Source organism: Dermacentor albipictus, chromosome 1 (assembly GCF_038994185.2).
Source record: "Dermacentor albipictus isolate Rhodes 1998 colony chromosome 1, USDA_Dalb.pri_finalv2, whole genome shotgun sequence".
Lineage (NCBI taxonomy): Eukaryota > Metazoa > Arthropoda > Arachnida > Ixodida > Ixodidae > Dermacentor > Dermacentor albipictus.
This window is the reverse complement of record NC_091821.1, coordinates 250,421,216-250,444,850: the sequence shown is the minus strand read 5'-3', so window position 1 is coordinate 250,444,850 and position 23,635 is coordinate 250,421,216. Positions and strand designations below refer to the sequence as shown.

General features: G+C 47.8%; 1 protein-coding gene across 1 annotated transcript in view; it reads right to left on the bottom strand.

Moving 5' to 3' along the window:
• LOC135900843 (uncharacterized) overlaps positions 1–12,096 on the bottom strand; it is a 715,897-nt gene extending 703,801 nt beyond the window's left edge. The window contains exon 1 of the mRNA XM_065430427.2: positions 11,987–12,096. The gene's annotated coding sequence lies outside the window, so the exon portion shown is untranslated. The remainder of the gene's footprint in view (positions 1–11,986) is intronic.
• Positions 12,097–23,635: the final 11,539 nt, after the last annotated feature.

The following is a 23,635-nucleotide window of genomic DNA, read 5'->3' as shown; positions in this document are numbered from 1 at the left end:
TGGGTCGAGGGGAGGACAGCTTCAGGGGCAAGAAAGGCTCGCCTCCTCCACCTTTCTTTTAGGTCCTCGGTCGCGAAAAGAAGGAACGAAGGGAGGAACGGCGGAAGAAGAGGGCAACGGGAGAATAGGCGAAGGCGGGGCCGTACACAGCAGAGGACATCCGTGCTCTTCTACCCGCAGGTCCCGTTTCAAGCCTTGGGGAGCGTAGAGGGTGTCCCCTTTTTTTTTTCGCTCTTTCTCCCGCGTCTCCTCTCGGGGGCATTGCGCCACACCGCCGAACACGGCTGCTGCCGCGTGCGGCAAGGCGGGAGGCCAGCGATGCCGTCGCTTGCGAAAGCGGCCGTGGGCGTCGTCCGGGCTCTTCAATGGCGCCTCGTTACGCGCGCCTCACCTAGGCTGTTTTTTCAAGGGCCGCGCCACGAAAGGCCCGCGTCGCCGGTGAGGAGGAGCCAGGGGGAAAGCGATATCACGCTTCATCGCCGAGGACATTCCGGGCGGCCGCTCTCCTTCGGCCGAGGCGCGTCGATGGAGCGCGACGGCCACCATTGTCTCCTCCGCGCCCGGCGGTGCCTCGTGGCCCGCGGACGCTTGAAAGCCGCGCGGCATATAATGGAGCGCATCTCCTGACCCTCAACACCTCCGCCCGACTCCTTAAGGAAGGCCGCCTTACGGCGCACATCAAACGGCGACTAGTTATCGGCTCAATTAACTGCCTATCGTAAACGCCGCTGATTCTCCAAAACACACCGGCCGGCCGGCGCACATGGGGCACCCTGCAGTCTCCGAGTTTTGCCTGAACGCTACTGCGGTGGAGTTTCTTGCCCGCGTATTTACGCCCCCGTTAACTGTATTAAAACAAACGCGGAGCAACCTTTCGAGTAAAATTCACCGAAACCTATAATTAGGCTTCATGCCCGCCTTCCACCACATGGACACAAATTTAAACAAATTCTTCACTCCTCTTAACGGATTACGTTTCACGACTTTCGCATTACAGTTTATGTGCAGTCAACGTGGAGTAGTGTATCCGCCGCGTGATCACCAAAATCAATAAAAGGGGACGTTGTATCTCGACGACAAAAAAGACCGCCAACAAGACTATACCACCCCGAGTGGTGCATGATACACGTGCGCACTTATAATGGTTCATGTTATCTATCTGAAGTCTGAATACGGGAAGACAATTTTGTACGGTTGTTCACGTCCTGCGGAACTATTTATTGGACGCACAAAAGGGGTTAATGACATACTTTACTGCTTAAGTATTCTGCTTCTGAACGCTATAGAAAAGCTTAAGCACAAAATGAGCGCATGGAGAGACTGACATTAAAGGCAGATGCTTTAGGAGCCTTTTAAACAAGAGCTCCCTGGGCGGCGCCATATAGTCCGCTCGAGAATGTTGAGTTCGCATGACCACTCGCTAGAAAAGCCTATAGGAGAGTGCTTTTTGTGCAGCTCCTTCCGACATATTAAAAAGCAAGTGTTCTGGCTCGGCAATGTTAACACTTCATTTTCCAGTTGAGCTGGTCTTACGTACGTACAACCGTGAGCAACATGCGCGGTAACATACGAATTTTCCTTAAAGACGTTATGACGGCTGATAACCCATTCCGTACACGAAGGTTTTCATAATACCATATCTTCAACGGGAAAACTATTTTGTATACATGTTCAGGTGTTATAATTTTGCATACATGCGTGTATATGTAGACGTCATAAGTAATCAGTGCTCGAAAAACAATTCGTTGTTTACTTGGGACAGTGTATAGCAGTGCTCCGCCGCAGAGAGCAGCGCCTGCAGTCGCATTCGAAAAGAAGCGAAGCATAACCTCGCATGACTAACCACTGCCTTCTCGTGCGTCTTCACAAGGCCCGTGTTCGTTTCTTCTCCCTATCCATTTGCGCTACCAAACAAACGCAACCAAACCATGCCTCGGCAAAATATGCCCTCAATAATAACTCTATTGCCTTATCACGCATGCCTTCTTTGCAAAGTCAGCTCCACACTATAAATACGCCTCTCTCCAAACACACAAGCTGTGTTCTCACATTATATCACTCTTCATATTCTCGTGCACGTACTGCATATGTCATAGAACTTCGTATACTGTCACTGCCGATGCTATTCTGATGGCCGGTATGTCGCGGGAGCCAACGATGCATCCTAAGTGACGTCACCGCTACCTCTGCTCCCGAGTCTCCGCCTCTCCGCGCCGCCAATTTGGCTGTGGGGAGAGGCCGAGATGAACGGCATCGCCCGAGGAGCCTGGAGGAACGAACAAATAAGTGCGCGCGCGGCGCGTGGGAGTCGCCGGTGGTTTATTGTCAGCAAAGGAAAACAAGACGCGCACTCATTTCGGCTGCGGACGGCCGCGGTCAGTGTGTCACGCTACTCGGCGTCGGCTGCTGCAATTTCCGGAGCGTCCGGCCGCTGCGCAGAGCCGAATTGCGACACGTGGGCCAACCTGGCGGCACCGCGTTTCGAGGCCAGCGACACGTTCAGCGTAGTCACCACGCGAACAAACTGCTGTCGCCGCTGGTCCATCCTCTGCTGCGTACTATGGTATCTTCTTTCTTTTTTTTTTTACCGCATGTCATGATACATGGTAGTCTGGCATCACACCTCAGAGTCATTACTACATTCAAGCTACGCAAGAAGATTACTTGCAAGAGCGTTTCGCAAATTCCGTTTTTGCAGAAACCTCGTTCATTTCGCGCAGCTAAGTGCGAATAGGTGCAAAGTATTCAACGTACGCCCTTCCGACTCGTGACATTCTGACAATGAAGAGAGTGTTAGCCAATCTATGTGAGAATGAAAAAGAAAGAGGCGGAACCCAACGATGACTGTCGACGCTAATGCGTTTAGGACTAAGTCAACATAGCGATACAACGTATTGCAGCCGTCGAAACGAGCTATGTATGAGGCGTGTACTGCAGCGGTATTCCTCTTTCGCGCTTCCCTAAGAACTCTCGGTGCCATCTAGCGCTGCCGCCGCGAAGCCTGCGCGTGGTTTCCGCAATGCATGACGCGCCGGTGAGTGCGAATGCTGAGAAACGCGTCATGCGGCAACCGGACTCCTCTCTCGCGTTTCTTGCCAAAAAAAAGATTTCGCTGTGATAATGTAACATTGACTCTGCGTTAATTCACCTCGTTAAAAATGTTCACGCAATTTAATGACCACACCCGTAGTGAAGCAGCCGCAGTGGTTGTCGCCGGCAAGGTTAGAGCGTTCTGATGTTGCGCACGGTGCCCTGGGTTCAATTCATGGGTGCGGCGGTCGTATTTTACGATGGAAGAGGAAGGAAAAACGTATGGTGTACTTAAATTTTGATCCACGTTAAAGCGCCCGAGATGGCAAAAAAATAGCACGGAGCCCTCCGCTGTGTCCAGTCCCATAGATAGGGTTGGTTCTGGACGCTAAGCCGCGTCAATTAGAGAATAAATGCATGAATGTTCACAATATATCTGCCTCTGACAATTTCGCGCTACACAGGAAGTGAATAACCAACCATCTTTTAGTTGCAAGTGTGAAGTTCGGCTTAACCTCTGAAAGACACTTATTGAGGTGAAGCCAACACAAGAAAACAAAAGTCAGTGATTTGAGTATGGCGTTTCAGCGTGGTGTGGTGAGCGTGGCTATCCAGTGACGTTCTAGTACTGCACACCGAGTCGATAGGCATTCCTTTATCGGCACGCTTCTCGTGTGGTTTTGGATCGCCACCCATCCAATTTTTCTATCAAGTGTTCTCAAGCATCATTGAGGCTGATAGGCATATTCGGTTCTCGCCAGGGATCAGGTGTCAGCCAACCACACAAAGCATGGATGAATGATTTCTGGGATTTTACGCGCCAAAACTACGATCCGATTATGAGGCACGCCGTAGTGGGGGACTCCGGATTAATTTTGACCCCCTGGGAATCTTTAACGTGCCCCCAATGCATGGGACACGGGTGTTCTTGCATTTGGCCCCCATCGAAATGCGGCCGCCACGGCCGGGATTTGATCCCGCGACTTCGTGCTTAGCAACGCAATACCATAGTCGCTAAGCCGCCGCGACGGGTCACTCAAAGCGCAGAAAAAAACGTTATCGGCTATATGGCCAGAAAAAGTATTCTAACCACTGATTTGGAGTCGGCCACGTGATTCAAGCGACTTCTGTTTGGTCACCACGGACGTTAATCTTATTTCCAACGAGAGCAAGAAAGTATGCAAGAACCTCCTGCAGAAATACGATTGCTATCGCAATGTATGAAAATCAGTATAAACTGAGAGGAAATATGTAGCGACGCGGACCGGTTGTCAATCAAGTATAATTCAACAAGAATGTACGTCCCAGGTGTGACCATTATGTGGCTCAGAACACAATCACGCACCACACGGGACGCTAAAGGGTGAGTTCCAAGGGCCAGCTCAAAAGTGACATGCGCTTTTACCATGCGCAGCCCACACTTGAACACTCGTGCACTTGTTTAGTCTGCGGCCCATTTCTGCTATGAGGCGAATTATAGACCAATGGCAGCTCATTTTGTGGCAGTTTCACAGCCAAATATCTCATTACTTCAATCACACTCGGCAATAAAAAATAATAGTAATAAAAGCTACTCAGAGATGTGTGGAGTAAGCAACCATTCGATGTCTGTTAAAGACTGGGAGGTAATAAACAAAACACCCATCTGTATGTCATCGCTAATACATCTCGTGATGGTTACGTGTCGTATTAGCATGACGTGATGCAGCAGGTAGTTCGCTTCTTGCGTTTCAACTAATGTGCCCCTGCGTACCTTAATGAAACTCGTCAGTTCCCGTGGCACGATTCATACTAATGCTGTTCTAAATTGTCTAAACCAGAGCATAATTAAACGAGAGAAAAGAAAAGATACTTCCGGGTAGCTTCGGCAACAAACAATATTGGCTCGTTATCACTGCTAAACTTCGCAATATAAGCGCCTGACTCATTGCGGAAGTCCAGATAATGCACACTGCGCGTGTGACCCATGGCCGCTTCGTTCTTTCAATTACGGTCAATTTCGCTTCTGATAGCGAGTGGAAGGTTATTTCAGAGCAAGATGGAAGGAAAAAGTGCCAGAATCCGTGGCAAACTATTGGAAAAAATGACGACCTGTAAAAAGACGCGGCCAAGCAAAGTTCAGCACGAAATGTTAAATTTCCGGCTCTCGTGACGGCCACATTTCCAGGGGAAAAGAACCTTCGTAGAGTGACCCACTAAAACGCATCGCTCGACCTCGCAATCAAAACACACCCTTCCCTTCCCACCGACCCCAACAGTCGGCCCACCATCGACGGTAGTTAACTGGCAATTAAAATTTTCAGAAATTAACGCTTGCTCGGACATCACGCAAACTCAAGGGACGCTTCGAAAGTCACAGTTTGAAACGCGACACTTAGCTCCGCGAAGCCTTCCGCGGCAGAGCAATTAACGACGGTCGGCAGGCGAGCGAGGCGAACGGGCGCGCGCCTCTTCCCCGCCAATGATTTTCCTGATGGAAAAACGCGCACTCCCCCAGCAGCCGGCGGTGTCGCCGACGCGCCCTTGCTCGTACACCGGCAGCCATTAGAGTCGCTCGCGCTTGAATTTCGCCGGCAGAATAACTACACAACGCCACGCCACCCCCGCTATCTTGCCTTTGACCCCTTTCTGCACCGCAAAACCCCTCGCCATCGCCCTAGCAGCCACTTTCATCCTTTATTTTCTGAACTGCGTTACGCCGTCTCCAACTCGCGGCCTTATTTTCCTTTAAAGCCTAGTTTCGCTCCACTTTCTATCGGTCGCGCCAGCCATATTCGCTGTTTTTTCTCCATAGTTTTATTTTTTTTCGTCAGGCGCTCACAAACTAATTACAGGCGCGCTGAACGTGAACGAGAGCGTACCAATGCGCAGTTGCCGCTGAAGGGCCTGCTACATGTCGCAAGATTCTCGCTCTGTCTGGGTACTGCCGCGTATTTAATGCGTTAAAGTTGCTCCTGCGGCGCGCGCTGGCTCGCGAACCATAAAGAACGAAAAGTCTAAAACTGAAAGAGTAATAACAGGCTTCCCGGTTTGCGCTCTTCTCGGCTACGTCGAGGCGCATCACGGTTGCCCCTTCGGTTTCTAATGACGCGCGGCGGGAGGGCGCGCGCTGTGCGTGGCTGGCAGCAACATGCGAGGCGGGTGTTTGGCTTTTTAAAAGCACGGAAGGACACGCGCAGCGTGGGGCCTTGTAAATTCCTCGGACAATCAAAGGAATCGACGTTGTTTTCTGCCAGCTTCCATTTATGCAATGAGCTAGCTCTCTCTTTAGAAAAATAAAGTTAAAAGAGAACACCAATAAACGAAAGATAATTGAAACGAGAAAGAAAAGGCAGCCCCTGACGGTAAAATTGCTATCAGTGTTCCGGTGATCTAAGTGAACGTTAGCGAAATTATGCACGGGCATATTGAAACAAACGACAACGTACACGTTATTTGTCCCTCCCCCATGTAGGCACTCCAGTGCAAGCTTGCGCTAATTTTTATTCCTATCCTTTATACAACCAACACATTGTTAACTTAACGTGAAGCGTCCAGTGTAAAACGACTCCTCACACTTTATCTCTTTATGGAGAAAAAAAAAGCTTAGCATTAAGCTCAAACAAGCGTTAATAGCCTGTTTACTGTGACCGCGATGTTCGATTCTTCGGTTCACGCAACATGCCTTCTAAGTGGAGTCTGAGTGCCATGAGCATCATACTACTTAGGTGGTCGTGGCAATGTACTACTATTTCAATTTATAGTCTAAATTTTGGAAGGCGCGTTGAAAGCCGCCTTGACCATACTGCTAGTCTCGACTTTAAAACGGCTATTTTTGTAAGTTGCATAGGTTTTCCACATTCACGTACCCTTGCCCTCAGATGCTACGAAAATTGTATGCTTTACTACTATCCTCCCCTTTGTTTAAGCACTGGTTCAAGTTACGAAACGGCGTGTAGTTTACTTTGGTAGCGATGCTTCATTCCAGCAATGGCTTCCTACATTTGACGGCCTACGAGATAGAGAGAAAGAATAGAAAGAGAAGAAGGCACCAAGGTTAGCAAGAAAAGCGTCCTGTTGCTACCCTATAAAGCAAAATGGGAGGGCGAAATACAAAGGGGAGAGAGAGAGCCAAGGTTTTCTGTAGACACATACGCACACAAGGCTGTGGTCAACGGTGGAGTCCGCCACTGCGCAGAGCGTCCCTCTACGGCATCTCTCATATAGCCTGTGTATAGCTTTGGAACGTTCATAATTTTATCTGAAAGTTCTAGCAGTCAGCGGAGCACGGCTTGCAAGACTTCTCGTGCATGTCGATCACTACTATACTCAGGTTGTTTTAAATCTAGAAAGCCGCCATTGAGGCAAGGGGCAGCCCAATCAGCGCGCTAATCGGGTGCGCAGGCAGCTCCACTGCTTCACGGTGATCGCTCGTAACTTTCAGGACATTATCAACACGTATCACGAGCCTGCCGAGCGTACGGTCGCTCTATGCGGTCGAGACTTCCAGACTTTCTCAACTTTTTAATTCCAGTGACGTGCCTCGCACATCGGCGAGTCTGGAAACGAAGCTGCAGACACTTTCGCACCCCAAGCACTGACGTATACGTATACCAACGGTGAGAGTACCTCAAGACACTCGGCTACTTTTCATAGTAGCTATCGTGACCCACTTTAGATCTTTTGGGTCTCCAGTGTACCAGCCCTGTGTGACCAATGGACTCAGCTGCCCACCGTGGTGGCTTGGCGGCTATCGCGATGCACTACTAATCACGAGGTCGTGGAATCGAATCCCGATCGTGGCGGCCGCATTTCGATGGGGGTGAAATGCAAAAACGCACGCGCACCCTGGATTGGTTGCATGGTAAAGAACCCCAGGTGGTCGAAATGAATCCGGAGTCGTAGGCTGGGGTGCTCATGGCCCAAACCCCGCCCAAATCACGGGACATTTGGAATAAATTTTTCACTCACTCCCCTACTACGGCGTGACTCATAATCAGATCGCTGTTTTTGCGCGTAAAACGCCAGAATACTTTATGAGCTCGGCTGGGCGAACGCCGCCCTACCACGCGATGTAATCGTACACTGTCAGCGTGAACTCCGATGAGGCGACACAAGATAAGGCTATCAACATAAGCCGTTTTTTTGTTTTTTACAATCATGGAAATGTGAAACGTTACTTGTTACGCTACCCAGAGTTCGTCAAAATGCAAAAGCCTCTCCTTGATGGGTTGAAAGGTAGAGCGGCTCCATGTGCGACCATGGAGGACTTTAGTCTTCCCTCCAGGACATGAGATATTCGGAAGAGATGGACGCGAAAAGAGTGAAAGTACCTCAGTTCCGTTTTCGAGAACGGATGCAGCACGACACCTCAACGGTCTCACCCAACCCACCACATTAAGAAAAAGGAATACACCGGAGCTCACTGACCGCGCTTACATGCTGTGCAACTATATATGGTGTGTTTGTGCGTGTGCGTGCGTGTGTGTGTGTGTGTGCGTGTGTGTGTGTTTTATCTGCACCAAATATTTATAAGTTACCTGTGGACGATAGCACAATTCTAACTGTCGAACTAAAGAACTCGATGGGACGGACATTACATCCACGAGCAAACAAATGCACAATTTACTAATTAACAAAAGTTCCCACATTAGGTTGTTTGACGAATTAACTTACAGCACATTGAAATCTATGAATTGTAGCTAGTGAGTTAAAAGGCATATATATATATATAGGATGGCAGTGGTTTCGATATATGCGCCCTGATACTCGCAGTAAAAATGCACTGTTGTTCCACTTACTTGAAAAAAAAACGCTGTTTTATGCATTCAAGCGCAAAAGTTACTGGAGCGCCGATGTATTTCGTCGGACACTTTGAAAATAAATACATCGAAAGTGGTGTAGTCATTAGGAATAGTTCAAAGTGGATGCGCCTTGAGAACTCACCGGCTACAGTTTTGTTAATTGCAATGTGCACAGTAACGTAATTCATTAAAACGTTAATTAGTGCAGTTATGTTAGTTATGCAATTAAGCAGTTCTTTATTTCTCGCAGAAGTAATGCCCGCCTCACCGAGTAATTTAGCTCAAGGGCCATAATTAAGCTATCTACAACAGGAATTTTCAAAAATGAACAAAATACCTGTATTTGAAGTTCCAAATTTTACTCGGCTTTATTTGACGGGAAGGGACGTTGCCGTGTCGCCAGCGAAGAGGAGTTTATTTTACGAATGCCGACTCATTCCTTGTTGAATTTGCTGACAGTTCTGAATGCAACATATGTGGCCGTAGAAGAAAGCTTAATACACTTCCTGTGTGACTGCCCATCGTGCATAGATTAGAGGATTGTCCCTGAGAACAGCTTTAGGTAAACTTATATACCACGGTTTTTACCGAAGAGAGAGATCCTGACCCAGCGGGTCTGCGATGTGCAAAGCCACAAAAGCGCTGCTGCGCTTCTTGAGATGCACCAGCCTGCAAGACCACTTCCGGTTAACTGAATAATGAATGCTCCGTAGTGTGTGTGTGTGTGTCCGTGCATACTGTAAACTTCTTTCCTTCTTCTCATTGTTTAGTCCCTTTTTCCCCTTTCTCCTGTGCATGTTAATTAACCGGGCTCCGTCTGGTTAACCTTCCTTCCTTTCCCTTATCCCTATAGGTGAGAAAGGTGGAAGCTTCTATATTTATTTCCGTTAAAATGGAGGTATCTCTAGCAAGACTTGTTGCAGGGCGAGTTTGTATACCTCTTAGTGACAGCTTGATGGGTTCGAACACATGTAATGTATAGCGAAGAAAAATTAGGACATACGAAGCGCCGCTTGTCTGTCTCCTATTTTTCTTCCCGGTACATTGCATGTGTTTGCGCCCTTCAGGTCGCCAACAAGCAGGTGTTTCGCCGACTATTCATGTTTCTTATAGAGACCGGTTTGTACGGCGAGCGGTAACGTTTAGCAGTACTTCCGAATTGCCATAAATCGCTTGATAGAGCACTACTGGACTTGCTGGGAGTGGACGCATCCTACCTTCGGTCAATCTCACAGCCTTGTTCATCACTCCTAACAGCGTTAGTGATAGGCGACATGCTTACGCTACATGTTACGTTCCAGTTAGCATTAAAAGGAACATGTCATATATATTGAAACATGTCATATATATTGAACATGTCATATATATTAAAAGGAACATGTCGTATATTGAGTAAGTACGCTATGAGAAAGAAGAACGCTCCTTATATTAAATGCATTTACAGGTAGATATAGTACTCTAATATGCAATGCCTATTTGTTATGGCTATGAAGATGTCTGACCAACCCACCAAAAAAAAAAAAAAAAGAAGAAACGGGGATACGGGTAGGTAGAGGCCTGCGGGACCTGGACGGGCTCTAACGCCTAAGCCAACAGTCTCCTCCACGTTGCGCATGGCTCCCGCTTACCCACCCTATTATACTACAATGCCTCTATACCTCCTCTTATACTTGCGGGTTCTCTCCATCAGAAATAAACAACACCCATAAAACTTAAACTTACAGCACTTCTCAACATGTATTTAAAGACAAACTTTTCTCCGTCTATCAAATGATGAGAAACGGTCAATAAAGATCAACTGAACTTATTAAAGCGACCACGTCATGTGCCATGTAAAAGAGTTAATGTTTGACTTAGAGCGCAAAAAACACAAGGACACAAGAAAAAGTCAAATATTTCAGTTATTGTAGAGCTAAAGTAGTGATTGATGGAGCTTTACGTAGCGAAGCTAGATTTCGGCTATGACGAATGTAGCAGTAAAGACCACCAAATTAATTTGGACCCCCGCGGTGTAACTACCTAAACGTGCTCTGAAAGCTATATAATGTACGGCAGTTGTTGCATTCCTTCTCCATAGGAGTGCGGCTGCCACGACCAGAATTTAAGGATATAGTGAAGGCACAGAGAAGCCGTATACAGAAGGAAAAAAATAGAGGGATAAGAAGAGGAAGATTAAACTAGAAAAAAAAAGAAAAAATGCACCGACGCAGGTGAAAGTAAAGTCCAGCCGCGTGTTCGAGCTTGTCTTCTTGAAGAAAACTGCTTGACCAAAGAGCCTTACTAAGGCCCCAAAGCGGATTACATACGACACAGGAAGGATAATCAGTGTCCACGCGTAATACAAACGTGACTTTACTACGCTTTTGAAAACAAAACACGTCAAATGCCGGGAAGGCTGCACTCTTAACACATAGTAATTTCCCGTAAATGTTCAATGCAGCTCCCTCCCAGCTTTCTTTGTTGCTTGACGAACGCCCAGCTAGTTCGTACTGCAGTTCGCACGCCGGCGGGTGCTTCGCTGAGCCTAAGTGAATCTAACGGAAAAGAAACAGAAAAACAAACGTCGTACAACGAATCGGCGAGTTTCGACACAATCACAGGACCGTCTGTCGCATTAGCTCAGCGTTAACTGCGCAATCACAGGCGAAGCGACCATGGATACCACTGGTCCTGATTGTCCTGGTCTAATTTTCTCTCCTCTCGGAGAACAAAAAAAGATAGACGAAAAAGGAAATAAACCCACGCGGTTTTCGAAGACAGACAGCTGGAACTGAGATTGCAATTCAATTAACGTCCTCCGACCACCCTCCTTCCCAGAACGAAAGTCTATTGTCGTCGTGCTTCTTGAGCCGTTAAGAAAACACACAAAAGGGCCCCTGAAACCGTCGGCCGGTCGCTCTCGTTCCCGCAGAAACAAAGGCGGCAAGCAAACATATAACGTCCCGGGACTGGTTCGAAGCAGGGTCGGCGAGGAAGCCCATGCACTGGTCGAAAAACACTGGCGCTTGTTGGCTGGAGGTGGGTGGGGGAGGTCCCCTCTGCCAGCGAGTATTGACCCCTAGTCGGAACATCGATCTCCTCCCACCCCATTCGCGGCTGGGCTGCACCGCCGAGGCGTCCAATTAGGCATCGTCGCGGCGTCCGCGAGCGTACTGTACATACACTGTGCTTACCGACAGCCAGGAAGCGGAGGGTGCTACTGCGCCCACCGTGCTGCCTGGAATGGCTAACGCTTCGCAGCTGATTTCGATGTAGCGGGTTCGACTCCCGGCCATGGGGGCACCTGCGGGCAATGCAGACGCGGGCTGTGATTTCAGCGCTCAAGGAAGGCGAAGGCAATCTGAAAGCCATGCTCTAGTACATGCTGCGTTCCTAACCTGCAGAACGTCACGCTTCTCAGCGATTGGTTGCCTAACGCTAGATACGCAATACGTCATGATTCACCAGACTTATCATCAGGCAGTAAACAACCACACTCCATTTTTTCACACGCAGCCCAATTCCACGCGGCGAAACCAACCGTGGACGCAGGGCGCCAGCGCCCGTTTTCATGAATGGGGCCTGTCGAGGTCAGCAAGCACATGTGAAAGGGAGCGCGCCGCCGGCACGCTATAGCGCGCTCGCGAACAGGTAACCCTAGAGTTACTGTATATGCTACCGCACCTGTGGTAGCATATACAGTAACTCTAGGTAACCCTTAGGCTGTCGGAGTTTGATCTCCTTTTTTTGAGGTCTTAAGTGGAGGTGGTAACAACTTTATTGATAATCCGGCAAATTCGTGGCCTGGGCCTATGCCGCCCCCGAGGAGGTCCGGAGATCCTGTCTGCTCGCCGCCTCACGGGCTTGCTGGATGGCCCATAGTTGATTTTCGAGGTTCGAGCTGCGCAACGCGGCCGTCCGTCGCGCCGCAGCTTCATCTGGGGAAACTGCATTTTCTCTGCATATAACCTCACATTCCCAGAGAAAGGCCTTAAGTGGCTCATTGCAATGGCTCATACCCAAACAAAATCGGCGTCTATAGTCCAGTGGAGCAAAAAATATCATCATCAGGAATGGCTCGTACCCCCGTGAGCAAGCAAAATGCAACGGCTGAATATGAATGAAGAAAGAAAGAAAGAAAGAAAGAAAGAAAGAAAGAAAGAAAGAAAGAAAGAAAGAAAGAAAGAAAGAAAGAAAGAAAGAAAGAAAGAAAGAAAGAAAGAAAGAAGCGAGAGAGAACAAAGAAAGAAAGAAGGAAGGAAAGGACGACTGAAAGAAAGAGAGAACGAAATAACTTTTGGGTAGTGCATTAGGTGTTCGCGTGTGTCGTTGAAGAGGTCGACCTACAGTCCCGCACGTTCACTTCACACTGCGGCTCGTTATGTCTTGCAAGACCGGTTTGCCCGGCCGCAGAAAAGTGGCTGCATTCGGAGAAGAATACTTTGCAATAAATGTTCTTACACCAGAACTGTTCACAAGAGCAGAAGCCAGTGAACCATGATGTTGGTATAGTACTGGCAAAGGCGGCGGCAAATAGCAAGCACCACTATGGGCACTAAATCCTTTGTGAACTCGCTGACCAAGAAAGCAATGGCACGATATTTCGCGGTGTCATGCTGACTAGACACCCGCCGCGGCGGCCCCAGCGATCTGCTGCTGGCCACAAACTCGTGTGAGTGCGAGTTCCAGCGTCGGCGGCTGCCGTTCCGAGACGGACGAACTGCTAAAACTCCCGGTGTACTGAGATTTAGGCGAATATATTAATGAACCCCTGAGCGGTAGAAATTAATAAAAGACCCCTCTCCATGGGCATCAACCTACACCATTCTTGGTGTAGCTTTGAGCCGTTAAAAACGATAAATCAAACAAGCCAATGATGCTCCTTCAGAAATGCAGTAAACAGTGAAGGAAAAAACTAACTTTAATTGCCACGTTGCGTTTCGTTTGCCCAATACGCGCTGAGTGGGAGGCACTTATAGTTCAGTTTTTCTTTATTTAACTTTGGTGGGCTTGTACAGAAAAACTGAGCGCCAGCGAAGCAATATTGTTACCAAACTAACGCATGTTTTGAACTTGCGGACACGTGCGGTACGAGTTTTCTTTATTTCGTTTGTCTTTTCCTACTTTTCCAAACCCACAGTCATTCGTGAAACAGTCAACATCGGTGATTGTGTGATTTTCTCGACGCTGAGAGCTTAATTCCCTTCTTGTGAAATAGAACGCTCTGTTCACAGCCCTCCTCCTCCTCGATCAGCGGAAATTGAAGATCAGTGTGCAGCGGCCGAATCTCATTCTAAGAGAGACGGGCCCTTTGTGGGCCCCACTCTCTTCCTCGTTTGATAGTGGAAACGTAAAACTCGCACAGTGAAATTTCAGTCGCCATAAAGGACATCAAAAGACTGCGCGACGGAACGGGCACATCGGTGTGGTCGATGATAATGGCGAGATTTCATAAGCGGCTCCTCGTGGACAAAACACGAGTCGCGCTTTTTTTTCTTTTACTTATTCAACAAAACTGCTGCATTTTGTGTGTTCGCGTGCTTGAATTTTCCCGTTCGCGCTTTATTTGTCCACCATAACAAGTCAACGTTAGGGCTCGCACAAACTAATGCAAACGTGGCGGGTGGGAAAACGAGATTATCGTATCTGCCCGAGCCAGGCCCTTTAACAAATAACTGATCAAAAGAAAATAATGAAAGACAGTCGTCCCATTTAGTGCGGCGAAGCTAAGGCAGCTGCGTAAAAACTTTCCGAATCCCAGCAGCACAGCGAAAACTCGGATGATGAAACTCAATCGAATGGGCGAGACGAAAGGGCAAGGTCGGAGACAACACCTGCTTCTTGTCCCTCTCCCAACATTAGCCAGAACAGAAACGAGTTCTGACAAAATACGCTGGTTAAATTATGGTTGCCAGCTGCGCTGGGTGCAGAATAATATAGCTCATTCTGCTGGACAGCCTTCCTGCTGAAGCTATTAGCTAACGGCTGACAAATAGTGTTACTGGTCGCTCGTGCCGAAATACGTTGTAGAAGGCGCCGTTATCCGTCTTTATTTATTTATTTATTTATTTATTTATTTATTTATTTATTTATTTATTTATTTATTTATTTATTTATTTATTTATTTATACCTGTAATCCCGTATGTAAAGTTCTCAAGCTAGATGGTATTGTGCAAAAAATTTAGGCCCCGTGCATTATGTAATGATGTCTTGCGAAACATAGCCTGAAGAAAGTACTTCTATGCTTTGCCCAAGCAGTCTCGCGTTTTTTTCCATTCAAACTACTGGAAAAAAATGCGTGGGAGACGGGCACGTGGCCACACAACTGCTATTGTTCCATCCCTAACCTTGACCTCAATAATGGCTTTGAAGTCGGCAATAATACCGAACCGCAACCAGAAACCACTTGCGCATGCGCAGCTTACACCTGACCTGCGGTATTAGCAAAAGTGAAGCGATATCGCCGCGCTGAAGCGTTCGCGCTTTCTACCGCAGCAAGCAAATGTAATTTTCCTCTGGAATGATTTCGCATAGTAAACACGTGGTGAGCACTGCGCTAAGCAGTTGTGTAAGCCGCTCAAAACAGCCTGCCGTTCTTTCTAGTACTCTTACCCCCCCCCCCCCCCTTCCATACGTACAAAGCACCATTCCCGGGTTTCTAGTTACCTCAGAAGGCGGCGAAATAATATTAATTCTTTTTTCTCCTTTTCATTCAATTTGCGTTATCTGTGTTTTCCAGCCTACAGAAATAAAAAAGCACGGAACGGGATCCGACCTTCATAGAAATTCAACGTCCAGAACTGGAAGGGGAGGGGGGGGAGTAAAAAAAAAAAGAAAAGGAATAACCACGCAAAAGTGGCTAAAGTAGCGGAAAAGAGCTCAGTGCGAGCGACAGCGCAGGCAAGCCTCCTGCATCGCTCCCCTTGTCCTGCGCTCGGAGACCGCGGGGCTACGAAAATCGCAGCGCGCGACTGACCCGCGCCCCTGCATAATTAAAAAGGGTGTGGGGCGCCCGTCGTTGATTTCCTTTCCCGAATTAGTTGCGGCAGACGAGGGGCTCGGCGCGCGATTGCGGGGCTTCGCGCCGACTGAGCGCGAACGTGTGTACGCCCAAGAGCAGCGCGAGTGCTTTACTTCATCCAGATGCGCCATTACTGTCGCGACTATTGCAGCTGCACCGGCGAATGACGTCAGCAGGTATTCTGCAAAATAGGAGCTGAAGAATAATAGCCCGCCGGTCAGTTTCGTGCCATACACCTGCGACTGCAGTGTATATAGGCTCCGCACCTACGTACGTGTAGCAGCAATGTCTCGACTGATCTGCCGCGCACTTCCATTGTAGCAGGAGGATTCAAGTGGGCGTCTTGGCCGCCAACTTCCTTACGAGGCTGACGCGCTTAATACTGCCGCACTGTTACGCAGTTGTCGCCTTTATCGCTAATAATAGAGTGTTTTAGCAGAACGTTTTTGACGGTCCGGTCCGCTCTCACGTACCCGCTCACAGTTAGCGGAGCGGCGGACGAAGAATCAGTTTTAGCGGAGCGCCCGGCTGCGTCCGAAAGGCATGTGCTTGCCTGACGCGCCACCTTGCCGCAGAAGGTAAAACCGCTATGAACATAATATTCAAGTTGTAAGAATTGCCGCAATAAAATAATATATTTGGAATTGCTCAAGTGTCTGAAGGCATTTCACGCAATACATTGCATTTTCATTTCTTATATATGTATATAATTCTTACATTAACAAAGCCGTTACGCTGTGTTGTAGCCAAGACAAGGTTTTTTGCTCTTTCAGTACACCTAAAACGTGGTCCGCATAAACAAACGTGCACACATGGCATGGTACTGAAACGGGTTCATGGCCACAACCTCCCGAATAGAAGAACTTCGTGTCTCCTAAAGTGTACTCTAGGTTTGCGCTTTACAAATCCCGATTCAAACGACCTCGTGGACGGGCCATCAGCACTGGGGGCAGCCATTTTGCTTCGCTAGACCCGCTGGACGCGCTCGCCGCGCTCCGCTGAGAAGGCTTTCTAGCGGAGAGGGGGCTCCCGTCCGCTCGCCCGCTGACTGCTGAACGGGTCGCGCATGCGCACTTGCGCTTCCGCTAGCCCGCTGAGCGGAGCGGACCGTGAAAAACGCTCTGCTAAAACAGCCTAATGAAACAAAAAAAAAGTGAGCGGAGCACGAATAGACTCGCTGCAATACGACGCCGACTCATACGGCATCGATTGAAGAATGTCCCTCTCTCTGGTGGGAGTCCCAACGAGAGAGATGTTCACAGGAAGACTGTAGGCTTGAAGCAATTGAAAATGGTCGAACAAGAAATGTCACTGGAGCCACTAATTCGACGAGGGGACTCGTCAGGGCAGCTATGTTGGTTTGACCGAACACCGTTAATCTATACAACGCATGTGCGTGATAGATATACGGGTTAGCAGGTGAAACATGTATTTATTCACAGTCGGAACAAGTTGAAAACAACAACAAGACACATATAGAGGTCTCTGGAACAAGGTGGGGCTTCTCCGCTCGCAATTGCAAAGAAAGAACAGATAGAACGGGGCAAGAAAATGAAGAAAGCAAAATTGTCTATATTTGTGCCAACCGATTCTTGGGCAATCCCTCGATGGCAGATGGTATTTGCCATTGTCACATAAGTGTCTACTCCCTCTGTACATGGACATCCGCAGCTGAGAGCCCTTGAAGGGCCCCCGACATCGAGCGCCCTCCAGGTTCTACGTTAGCCTAAGGTCGCTGAATAAAACTATTAGCGACATTCCTCCTCGCCGGGCCTCTCCTTCTCCTGGCCTTCTCGCAGCTCGCTCTTTCTCTCGTAGCTTGCCCTCGATGTTTGGTCGTTCGCTTGAAAGCTGCCCATAGAGTTACACGAGGTGAGACATCAAAAATTGTTGTTGGGTGTTTGCGCATGAATTTTACCGTATTTAAAGCTTGGTTGTTGTGTTTTGTGTTAGGAGCGATGATGGAACGCTATGAAACTGGCAACAGCAAAATTTTTTTTTCTTTCTTGTGCTTTTTTGGCCGCGCTTGTTTTGCGGTTTCGGGTTGGTCACCTGCTTCCAGTTAGAAGGTTTGTGAGGCTAGTTTGGTGGACAAATTTCTTCTAGTGTCGAGCAGTAGCACAAAAATCAGAATTCTTTGTCTCGCCAATAATGTATACGCAATGTACACGATGTTTATATACATGCGAGAGCTTTGCTTGAGTGTTATGTCATCCGCGGCCATGCGCGTTTGCATCACCATGTAGCTGCCGATTCAACCACTCGGACGTGTTTGCGCTACTCGAAGTGCGTACGTGTGTATTTGGGTTTACCCAATCGACTGTCGTGTTTAGATCTTGCGCAGTTTCATAATTTAATCATATTTGTACCATGATGACTGAACGCAAGGCGTGACATATTGGCCTGAATAACGCGAGCGTCTTTAAGAAACGTGCGCGATCAGCGCGGAGCATCTCAACTATTCTCGTCGTTTCGTCATGACGCTGGTATTTCTTTATGCAATGAAACTTAACAATTAAATTATGGCGTTTTACGTGCCAAAACCACTTTCTGATTATGAGGCACGCCGTAGTGGGGGGAAATTTGGACCACCTGGGTTTCTTTAACGTGCACCTAAATCTAAGTACACGGGTGTTTTCGCATTTCGCCCCCATCGAAATGCGGCCGCCATGGCCGGGATTCGATCCCGCGACCTCGTGCTTAGCAGCCCAACACCATAGCCACTAAGCAACCATGGCGGGTGTGTAAGTACGAAAGTTACACATAGAAATGGTTTCAAACAATGAGCACTTTCGCCCTTTGCGCAGTTCCAAGTCAATATGAGCTAACAAACTCCTGCACTACTTTATCCTGCCGAGACGGCGAAGCGGAGAAAGCCTATACTCACTGTAGTCAAAATTATTTGCACTGGTAGTGATTAGCTTGCCCTCGCAAAATATATTTGCAGCGCCTAACAAAAGCATAGACTGACAAACCTACGCACTCTCATTACTACAACAATAACACGTGTCACGTTTCTAGCACGATATATGACAGGACACAGCCTACGCACTCCATAGCTTTATAGACCATATAGCGCGATCAAGAAAACAAATCTGAACGAGCACCGAGAATAGCACCCGTGCATAATCCTACCCATGCCTGAGCTCTATGCCCCGTCAACAAAGAAAAAAGTTCCGTTCGAACACGTTTCACCTCCCTTACTCTTGAAATCAATCCCTGACATAGAAGAAAACAAAAACTGAGTTCTTCAATGACGCGGTTAGGCACGAAACAGCTAAAACATCCGACATCCCTTGCGAAAGCCTCGCCGCAGAAACTCTATACGGCCAATTGTCATGGAGGTGAGTGCGCCGAGACGCGGAAAAGATGAAAAAATAGAGAAAAGGGCGCGAAAAAATACCACGTGACGGCGCTCAACCAATTGGGAGATGCAGACTTTTTCTCTTTCCTCCTCGCATGCTCCTCGCAGCAGCGGCGGCGGCAAGATAAAAGTATGTCGCTACCTTTTAGTTTTAGTTTTACTCAGGGACCTTACGTTGGCCGGAGTCGCAGCGCCCTCCATGGACACGCGGCTAAACACGTGACGCGGAGTGATAGTTCGTATGATGATAGTTCCTTTCTTTATCGACGCTTTCCAGCTACTCTGCGCGTGCGTCGTATAGCTTCCGTTGACAAAGGGACACATTCAGCATATCCTCCAGCATATATTCGACAGGAGTGAGTAAAGTACGCTACTCACGAACAGTAGTTGTTTTCCAACGTGCACTGCACTCTTAGGCAAAGGTATACCCTTTTGGGTGTATATCTGTCACACAAATATCGTCATCTGTCTTCCTTTCGTTTGCTTTCTTGAAAACGCTGCGTTCGCTACTTTCCTGCCGAGAGTGCTCTGTAATGCTGATAACGCGCATGCCGTTCGTGACTTGAAAGTACCGGGCTCGCTGCGTTAAAGAAAGGAACTGCGGTCAAAACCGATGACGATTATCGTTGTGTGGCAAGATACGACCCAAAGGGTGTAATCTTACTTAAGAGTGTAGTTATCGCTATGAAAAATTGCGCGTGGTGGCCCTATATAGATACGTGTAGAAAAGGGATGTCGGACCGTGACCTTTAAAGTACGTAAATAGAAACGGTCCACTCGTACACAAGTGTGGTCTAAATATGTGTGCCCATCTTTGGCAGGAAAACAAGCATCAGAAAAGAACAGAGGCCGAATTCACAAAGTTTTTTTTTTTTTTTCGTAAGGGCTCTTTGCTATTAGCTGGCCGCCTTGGGTAATAGTATGTACAGATTGGTTGCAATTTTCCCTTAGGAACAATTCGAGCGCAAGAGGTTTTTGTGAATACGGACCCAGCAAACCCACGAATAAGACACAGGACACACGTGCCTATACGCTGCACATAAAGATATTAGATTTTACACAAGTTTCATTCTACACAAAAAGCTACATAGAAAAGTATACAATTACAAACACCCATAATATCAGAGCCCGTATCGACAAAAAAAAAGAAGTAAAGAGAACAACAGATTCTGGGATTTGACGTGCAAAAACCACGATCGGATTATGAGGCACGTCGTAGTGGAGGACTCCGGATTAATTTTGTCCACCTGGTGTTCTTTAACATGCCCCAAGTGCATGGGACAAGGGCGTTTTTTTTTACATTTCGCCTTCATGGAAATGGAGCAGCCGTGGCCGGGCCTTGATCCTCCGACTTCGTGCTTAGCAGTGCGATACCATAGCAGCTAAGCCATCGCGGTGGGTGAAGAAACAAAACAGTTGTGCTATAATTGCTCGTAATAACAAATGCCAGACAATCGCCATGTTGAATATATCATCATCGAAGTTTCGTCATGCTATGGAAACGAGCACTTACGAACAAACAAGATTTCTTAGTTTGGCTCCCGGAAACTAAATAAGTATGCAGGGAGAACTACTGAAGTCGAACAGAATGGCACATTCGCCAACAGATCAGTATAGCCAGCGCCCATGTGTCCGAGAGCCAATGTTTATTGCAAACTTCAAGTATCGTAAGAACACGTGACCTCTTCAGACGCTCGAAATCCCACATATAGGCAGGTTAGTAACGCAGTAAAATATTGAGTTGGTGCCGGCGTAGTACATGTAGTTAAGCACTGAGACTATACAAGACACTCTACTCCGCGAGTGCTCTTTGTTCCTCGTTAAAGTCACTGATAAAGAAAAAAAGAACGAGAGGAAATTCAGAGAAGTAGCAGACCACTGCCTCCCAGTATATGTTTTAATCTCAGTGGAACGTGCATCGCCTGCATCGTAAAGTCTCGCGCACTGTGACCACTTTATAGTCGGCTACAATCAATATTATAGCTACTGCGCGGAGCTAAAGCGATACTGATGACGTGAAAGGTTAAAGGTCGATAACAAAAACAACAGAAAGAAAAGAATGCAACAGCATGTTATGGATACCTGAATCTGAATTTTGCCGCCTAATGCATTCAACGCACCAATCGATTTGCATCTCATTCGTTTCACCTTGAGGTGACCTTGAAACGAAAAAATAAAAAAAATTAAAGAAAAACGCATATTGTTGCTGTCAACAAACACGAGCATGCAGTGCAGAGAGACTACGAAGTTTCTACCTTTAAGCCGAACACGGCAGAACGTGCGGGCGTGTCACAGTGGATTTTACCGATCGGACTCATGTCTGTGTAATGATCGAGAACTGCACGCTCCACGCAACCGGGGGAACGCAGCAACAACTGCACGTTCGCGTGTTTCGGCCCAGACGACGCGCGGAGACTCAATCGTTCCACGCCAGCCAAGGGCTCGGGACTGAAGTATACGGTGGCTGCGAATCGATGAAGGGCCGCGCTCTTACGACGCTCGGCGGCCGCATTGATTGGCTGTAATTAAATCCACGGCAACAGAAAACAACGTTCCTTAAAAGCCGATTTCGGTGGCTCCTTCCCTTCCGTTCCTCTTTTTCTTGCATCTCACCGATGCTGCAACGCCAGTGCCTCAACGTCGGAGCTCCTCTTCATTTTAGCGCTTACATAACGCCGCGCTGGCACAACACGCCTGCTTACACGGGTCAAAAAGAAAGAATCTGTGCCAAAAATTAGTCGTCCACGAGCGCACGGCGAGTAAAAAAAACGCATATATATATATTACGCCAAGATGTTGGTTACAAATAACCGATATGCCAAATGCGTCGCTTATAGTCCCTTTATTTGGTGATGAGAATGAGTCGCTCTCGCGACTTTTGCCGAGTGCGAACATCAACTCGCGTTGAGGGGGGGGGGGGTCACGCATAAATTCTGCGCGTCGTCATTTAGCTCACGTGTGCAGCCCCCGCGCATGCTACGCTGGCATCTCATGCCTGGCTGGCCAGACGCGACACAGTCTGCCCAGCACCAAAGGCTGCTGGACAACGGGGCGAGGCAAGCAAAGCGGCGATGGCATCGATAAAACGAAACTGTTATTCCCCCGGTCCCGGGCACAATCGCGAGATGAAAACGCGCACTTTTTGCAGGACGCTGAGCGCCTGCCTTGTTCTGAGCGCTTCCGCCGGCTGAAATTTCCTACGTAAGAAGCGCGCAGCGCCGAGAACCTTTGCAACAGACTGTTCGACTGTAATTGAACATCTGATAAACACTCGACTTTCAGTTTTACTTTTATATTTTCAAAAGACGGAGGTTGTAGGTCCCACGCACCTTGTTTATTGTTGTTATTGTTATCGTTGTTGTTGTTATTGTTATCGTTATTGTTATCGTTATTGTTGTTATTGTTATCGTTATTGTTGTTATCGTTATTGGTGGTGTTATTGTTATCGTTATTGTTATCGTTGTTGGTGGTGTTATTGTTATCGTTATTGTTATCGTTGTTGGTGATGTTATTGTTGTTGGCGTTATTGTTGTTGGCTTTATTGTTGGTGGCGGCGTTGTTTTTGGTGTTATTGTTGGTGGCGGCGTTGTTGTTGGTGGCGGCGTTGTTGTTGTTGTGTCGCTTCTCTTCTATCTATATGTAAATTGTGTATCCAGAGTCACAAAGAAATCGTCTTGCTTGCTTTATACGGGCAACAAGAAGACATAGAAAGAAATTCGCAACCTTACAAGAAATATATCTGCCTTTGTCAATTGGGGCGTGCGAAACAAACTGGTGGTAACCGGCTGAAAGACAAAAGTGGTGTCATATACGCGCAAAACAGATGAGTTCTGTTTCCCTCTCAAATAGTATTTGCCCATTGAACGACCGTCTTTGTTAATAATACGTCCATTGTCAGGAATCACAAATTTGCTATTACCAACAACTCTAGCGTAAGAGCTTTCTTGTGAATACGGGCCCAGTTTATCAAGGGCCCCGGTGGACAAAGCCTCCCGTACATCCAACTAGTTCTGGATTGTCCGTCCTCACAGTTCCAAAGTTATTTTTTTTCTTCTTCTTCTTTGCCCCTCCTGCTCATGCGCATTCCAGATACTTTAGCACTGGCTGTTAACTGTTATCCTGTGCTGCGATCATATGCGGCGATCGTGCGCATGTGCATGTGTGTCTCCATTAATTTTCCCTCTATCTTGCTACCAACCCCTGCCCCGTGCCCAAGTATACATAGGGTATACCAAATCGTAATCTTTGATCTGCTTAACCACCCTGCCTTTCTCCCTTCTTTTGCTTGTCTATGCAGCGAGTAGGGCTAACGTGCGCACAGCTTTGCAAATTTGGCAGTCTGATGGCTGCCTGAAGGTCGTCTGATGCTACCTTCGGCGGTTCCCACAGCGCAGCGCTGCGCAGGCGATAGAGATGCGCACGCATCCACAAGGCGATGTGCACCCAGAAGCGGTAAG